At 40.8% G+C, this 7,500-nt stretch overlaps 1 pseudogene; it reads left to right on the top strand.

Moving 5' to 3' along the window:
• The first annotated feature begins 2,310 nt into the window (after window positions 1–2,310).
• LOC127693431 (olfactory receptor 1361-like) lies at window positions 2,311–3,440 on the top strand (annotated as a pseudogene).
• The last annotated feature ends 4,060 nt before the right edge of the window (window positions 3,441–7,500 follow it).

Here is a 7,500-nt window from a genome sequence, read left to right as displayed (position 1 = left end):
GTGAAGAGCAGACAGAACAGATGTTTAAGTACATGGATACAAGAATTAACTAACAGGCAATATCATTTCATCAATATCATTAAACTTTGTTTGCTTAGTTCATTTTATTCATTTCTTTGTTTTGGGGAGTGATTTTTGAGACAGACTTTCACTGAACAGCCCTGGATTTCCTGATACTTGATCAGGCTGACCTAGAACTCAAAGGCATCTACCTGTCTATGTCTCCCAGTGCTGGAATTAAAGATATGCACCACCACTGACTGGCTACATTTTCTATTTTTATTATTAAATTATTATGATGGCTATTGATATTTCATTTTTTGTTTTGTTTTGTTTTATTGTGAGACCAGCCTATATAGCCCTGAACACATAGCCATTATCATTTTCCTTCTTTTTAAAAGACATATTTACATGTGTTTTGCCTACATATACATGCATATGTACCATGTGCATGTCCATGAAGACTAGTAGATGGTGTCAGACCTTAGAGTACCTGAAACTGGTGTTATGGATGGTTGAGAAATACTATATGGGTGTTGGGGGTGGAACCTGAACCCTCTGCAGAAGAAACAAGTGCTTTAAACCATTCATTGAGTCATCTTTCCAGCTTTTAATGTCTCTTTTCCTTTGTGCTGTTTTTGTTTTTTGAGACATGGTCTGGTATGGTAGCTACAGTTAGCCTTGAATATGACAGCAACCTTCTTGCCTCAGATTCAGTGTGCTAGATTTGAGGTATAAGCGAGCACATGCTATGATTTTCATCAATTCTTTCCCAAGCTGAGCTAAGAGAGACATGGCTTTTACTGTTAAACACTGGCATGAATGAAGGCATCATCTATCTGCTCGTTATAAATACCCCAAAATCCTGAGCTCAACAACAAGTAAGACTGTGTCCAGATTTCTTCCATGCCTCTCTGTGTGCTTACAGTTTTGTTGTGATCTCTGACACCTTTGCTTGTTCATCTGTCAATGAAGCAAAAAATGTTGAAAGCTTCTGGATGTACATGGACAGAACCAGTCACACCGAGGATGTCCCCAAGCTATGTTTCTAAGTCTTGTTATGAATACTCCCTGGGGAAGGGATGGGGGCTATAAATGAAGGAGATGTCCAAAAGAGACTATAGGCTTTCAGCAGTGCACACGTCACTGTGGGCTGAGAAGACACCATCCCCAAGGATGTGTGTTCTCTGAGCATGGGTCATCTTCAGACACGGAGGACTACACATTCTTCTAGCTTTATACTCATTGAACTTTACACTGTATATTTTACAGGACAGAGCCTGACTCTGCAATGCCACAGTTACTCCCAGGACTTCCTGTAAGCAAATGTGTATAAGCTCTATGTGCTAAGTGGTCAAATGTGAGGAAGACAGAACTTTCCCTAGGATAGTGCCATAACTTCATTTTCTAAGCGGAGAGGAAGAAGAATGGGGACTGATTCTTCAAACCTACAGGCTTAGATCAGTCTCAGGCAATTCTCACTGGTACTTGTGTTCACACATATGACTTCATCCCCGAGTCTGGACTGTGAGATCAGATGATATGTCCCATTGCTGTTGGTCAAGAGGGACCAAGACCTAGCTAACACAACTACTTTCTGCTGGTCTTTAATGAGATAATAAGGGAGTCTATCCTCATTGAGTATTCATGCAGTCTAATTCTCCCAGACCTCCTTTTGACACAGAAGGCTTGGAAGGTTATCATCCACTTCTCACCCTATCAGAACCCTCCTATATTCCCAAGACATTCCAATCCTTAGAATAAAGAATTGGAATGTCCCAAGACAGTCCAATCCTTAGAATAAAGAACTCCAGCAACTCCAAGGTAAAAGCAATAGAACTTCAGCAACTCCAAGGTAAAAGCAATAGAACTGGCCTGTCCAGGCATTTTCAGGGTAGGAGAGATGCCAATGATTCCTCTGTAACAAGTGTTGCTAACTTGTTCATATAGAGGGGCAACCGCAGAAGTCAAAGTCTACCAGTTGGAGCTTGAGATTAATACAATAACTGGATGCTTTCCTTCTCTTTTTAGCTTCTAAGGAGTGGGAGGATGACTGGAAATGTTACCAAACAGAGGCAAGAACAGTGCATGTGCAGAAGTGCTTTTATGTTATATTCAATAAAACTAAATGAGTGACTCTGTGGAACCGTCATGACCAAAAACTGGAATTTGTAAATTGAGTATGTGGAAAATTGGAGAGGACCTTAACTCAGAAACTCTGATGCAATATTAACGCAAACCTGGTTATGCCATCGAAACATGAAGCTGGCCTTCTGACCTCTACTTCTTTCTGTAGCTGGGCTTAGACTCATGGGCAGCATCAACTAGTCAAGTGTCTCTGAGTTCTTCCTCCTGGGACTCTCCAGGCAGCCCCAGCAGCAGCAGCAGCAGCTCCTCTTCCTGCTATTCCTCATCATGTACCTGGCCACTGTGCTGGGAAACCTGCTCATCATCCTGGCCATTAGCACAGACTCCCGCCTGCACACCCCCATGTATTTCTTCCTCAGCAACCTGTCCTTTGTGGATGTCTGCTTCTTCTCTACAATTGTCCCTAAGGTACTGGCTAACCACATACTCGGGAGTCAGATGATTTCCTTTTCTGGGTGCCTCACACAGCTATATTTTCTCTTTGCATTTGCTGACATGGACAGTTTTCTGCTTGCTGTAATGGCCTATGACTGATATGTGGCTATATGCCACCCCTTGTACTACACAACAAAGATGACCCATCAGCTCTGTGCCCTTCTTACTGTGGGTTCATGGGTCATAGCCACCCTGGGTGCTCTGTTGCACACACTGCTCATGGCTCAACTATTTTTTTGTAGGGACAATATTATCTCCCATTTCTTCTGTGATTTGACTCCCCTCTTGAAATTCTCCTGCTCAGACACACAGCTCAATGAGCTGTTGATTCATACAAAAGGACCTATGATCATGGTCACCACATTTGTCTGCATCCTGATCTCCTACATACACAACACCTGTGCTGTCCTGAGAGTCTCATCCACAGCAAGAAGATGGAAAGCCTTCTCCACCTGTGGCTCCCACCTGGCTGTGGTCTGCCTCTTCTATGGCACCATCATATCCCTGTATTTCAACCCCTCATCCTCTCATTCAGCTGGGGGGGACATGGCAGCTGCCATGATGTACACAGTGGTGACCCCCATGCTGAACCCTTTCATCTACAGCCTGAGGAACAGGGACATGAAAGGGACTTTAAGCAAAGTGCTTATCATGAATCTCCATCTACCAATAAGTGTAAGAAAATTACATATATAATTAATTTCCAAAGGAATAATTTCATTTATTGTACTTTGTAAATCTTAAAGTGTTTTTGTTAGTGAAATATCTGCTATTTCTCTTGGGAGAATAAAATCCATGTTATAGACAATTGGTGAGAGGTGTTTGGGCACCCAGGTTGCAGACCAGTTGCAGAGCACTTCCTGAGCATATGCAAGGTTCAGGTTTGATTCCCTAGTCATGTCAAACTTCATATAAAAATATTTTTCTAAAGATTTAAAATGTGTGTATTTGTGTACCACCTGTGGTGTGTACCACATGTACATATGTGTGTGTGTACCACAAGTATGTGGCTGTCCAAGGAGAATGGAAGAGGACTCTCTAGATTTGAATTACAGGTTTATGTCAGTCACTCAATGTGGGTCCTGGAAACCAAATCTGGGTCCTCTGGCAGAACAGCAAGTGACTGCTCAGCTATCTCTCATGCTCACAAAACATGTTTCAATCAAATAACTTAATTTAAATTGAGAATGCCCTCCCAACATAAAACATCACAAACACAGCTACTCCTACTTCTGGTTACAAAAGGGGAAAATAGGTATGTTTGAGGACTAGTGGTGTGTTTGGGATGAAAGGTGGTTTTGGAAATTAGGTCTGAGTTTTCTTTGGGTGGTGTTAGAAAGGAATTGGGGTTTGACTGCTGCTTCAGATGGGATGCTGCTGTTCAGGATGCTTGTTGTTGATTCTTTGATTGTATCCAGATGGAAGAAGGGAACAGATAAACCTTGAGCTCTGACTGTCTACTCATGTCATCGTCCTGGAGCACACAGTGTGGGTCATTTTGTGATTAACACAATATTATGTACTCTGCAGTCTTTCCATAATAGCCTTTGTGTCTTGTGATGTCACAATCCTAGGGACTTTTCTTGCTATGGCTGTCCTATGAAATTCTCTATGTCCATCAGGAAAACTCCAACTTATGCCTACCTAGCTCCTTCTTGCCAGTGCTAAGCTTCCTTTCTTAGGACATAGCCCTTGTTATGAGCACATCTGAAGAAAAGACCCAACATGGGTTGGTGATTATATCTTTTCAGACTATTTCTTAATCAATAAGGCTCCATATAGATAGTGTCTTTAAAAGAACTGGTTTGGTACCTGGAGAGATAGTTCAGCGTTTAAGAGCATTGGCTGTTCTTGCAAAGGACACAGGTTTGATTCCTAGCAGCCATATGGCAGCTCATAAATGTTTTCAACTCAAAGTACAATGTTTGTATTTCATCATACAAACATACATGCAGGACAAACTCCAGTGCACATGAAATAAAAATGAATCACAGTCATCGGTGGTCTAGTGATAAGGAGGCGCTTGTAAGAGGGACTGTGCCCAGATTTGCACCATACACTGCAGTGCTATAGCCAGGAAAAGCTAGAAACAACATTCAAGAAAGCTTGGCCCATTGACCCATGTCCTTGGCCAACTAAAGAGATTTCTATCACACATTCAATAAAATTATTGTATTAAAAGTCAATAATGTTTTCTTCAACATGAGTGATGACCAGATTGTAACACCAGATAATTCCAGAGGTGCTCAGTCCAGAAATATTGAATGGTAGTTAAGTATGTGCATTTTGTGAAAACGTTACCTTTTATAACATATAGACTTTTCTGTATTAGCTTATACTTCACAATGAATTCTGAGCCTAAGGAAGTAGCTCAGTGGATAAAGTGTTTTCAAGGTAAGCATGAGGGCCTGAGTCTAAATGTCAGTGCTCATGCAATGCCAAGCATGGTGGTATACACCTGTAACCACAGAGCACGGATGCAGATGGTATGCTCACTGGCCAGCCAGCCAAACATCAACAGCCCTAGCTTGGGTGACTAGTAAGTCTTTGAAAAATAAGATGGAGCTGGGCATGGTGGCCCACATTCTAATTCTGGCATTTGAAGGCAAAGGCAAGCAGATTTTCACATATATGGCCAGTCTGGTCTATACATCCAGTTCCGGGTCAGCCAGGGCTTGACAGTAATAGATTGCCTCTAAAACAAACAAAAACCTATCACTGTCTACACCCCCCCCCCAATGTTAGTGGATCTACTTAGTTTTGTAAAGCATAAATCACACTTTGTTTTCCTTCTTTTTTAAAGATTTATTTATTATATGTAAGTACACTGTATTTATTTTACACATATTTATTATATGTAAGTACACTGTAGTTTGTCCCAAACCATAGGACAGTCACCAGGGTCCCCAGACCACCTAGGAGAATGTGAGAGACAAGAGATGTGAGAGATGAACAGCAAGACAGTATTCTGATCAAGGCAATATAAAGGGAAGCAAGGAAGCTGTAGGGAGGGGTCAAGAGAGAACAATCTCAGGGGGCTGGCACCATGTCTTAGAAACAGTTTATCAGAGTTTCTGGGAAAGGCTAGTTATTGCTGCTGGAATTTTGGCATGATAAAGGGGGGTCATAAGGAGGTAAAGTAGAAAGGAGTTGCTATAGTAACCTATCCACAGATCAGCTTCGAGTGGAGGGGGTTTTGAGACCTAAGTAAGAATGGCTCCTGGCACGGAGATCTAAGTGAGAATGACTCCTGGTATCGAGATCTCCTGGCATCGAGATCTAGGTGGGGATGGCTCCTGGCATCTCTCCCTTCTCTGTGTAGTAGAGAGCAGTAAAAAACAACCCTTTAAATCTATAATAATTTTGTATTAGTAGGTAGGCCAAATTTTAATGCCTTCATAATTTCTATATAACCTTATTAATCTTTCACAGATCTAAGTTTGAACTGTATTTTCAACCATATCTGTATAAATCTGTTAAAAATGTTCTTTTGGCCAGAAACTCTCTAGGTGAGGCCTATAAGACAAAAGCAGCAGCTCTCAAGCCTCTGCTGAGGCAGCTCTGAGCTTTGTTTTAGCTCAAATGTAAGTCTTTTGATCTGAGTCTATTATCTCTAAAGCCAGACCTACACCCACTGGTCCTGCAAGGAGTAGCCTGTTACTAGACCCCACTGTATGAAAGTCAAATAACAAAAGGAACCTATAATATTAAAGCATTACTATAATTTTTGAAAGCAAAAACTAGTTTTTAACAATCTTTTTTTTTCCTTAAAAATAATGGCAAACACATTACTTTTACACTGCAAAGTTTGTCCATCAGCTTGTATGTTTGAAAGTAAGAAAGTGTAACTTATTGAAGAGACATTATTTTAAATCTTATTTTTTATAAGTCTAATTTTTAGGATAAGAACATTACGCCAATTTAGAAATATCTTAGAGGCCTGTTTTTCTTGGGTTGTGTCATGCCACATGCTACTTAAGATAGCTCTAACCCTGAATTCTCAGCTTTAAACTTACCTTTTGTTACCATCATTATACCTTTTAAATCATGTCCAATAACTTATGAGCCAATATTCTATAGTCAAGGCATGTAAAACATTTATACCTTTAAGACCAATTAGAAATAAAGATGAAGCAATTACAAGAATCTCATAAATTTAAACCAAACACATTTTCTAGGAGAAATATCCATTAGTCCACTTGTCCCCAGAACTGCTGGCTCTTTAAGAAGCAGCTTTTTCTCTAGCTGTGTTTGACTCCTAGTTAAGAAGCATCTTAAAAAATGCTCAACTTCATTAGTCATTAGGGAAATGCAAATCAAAACAACCCTAAGATTTCATCTTACACCAGTCAGAATGGCTAAGATTAAAAATTCAGGAGGCAGCAGGTGTTGGAGAGGGTGCGGAGAAAGAGGAACACTCCTCCACTGCTGGTGGGGTTGCAAATTGGTACAACCACTCTGGAAAGCAGTCTGGCGGTTCCTCCGAAAACTGGGCACCTCACTTCCAGAAGATCCTGCTATACCACTCCTGGGCATATACCCAGAGGATTCCCCACCATGTAATAAGGATACATGCTCTACTATGTTCATAGCAGCCCTATTTATAATTGCCAGATGCTGGAAAGAACCCAGGTATCCCTCAACAGAAGAGTGGATGCAAAAAATGTGGTATATCTACACAATGGAGTACTATTCAGCCATTAGAAACAATGAATTCATGAAATTCTTAGGCAAATGGATGGAGCTAGAGAACATCATACTAAGTGAGGTAACCCAGACTCAAAAGGTGAATCATGGTATGCACTCACTAATAAGTGGTTATTAACCTAGAAAACTGGAATACCCAAAACATAATCCACACATCAAATGAGATACAAGAAGAAAGCAGGAGTGGTTCCTGGTTCTGGAAAGACTCAG

This window comes from Apodemus sylvaticus, chromosome 10, assembly GCF_947179515.1.
Source record: "Apodemus sylvaticus chromosome 10, mApoSyl1.1, whole genome shotgun sequence".
In the NCBI taxonomy this organism is placed as follows: domain Eukaryota; kingdom Metazoa; phylum Chordata; class Mammalia; order Rodentia; family Muridae; genus Apodemus; species Apodemus sylvaticus.
This window is presented reverse-complemented; position numbering and strand designations above follow the sequence as displayed.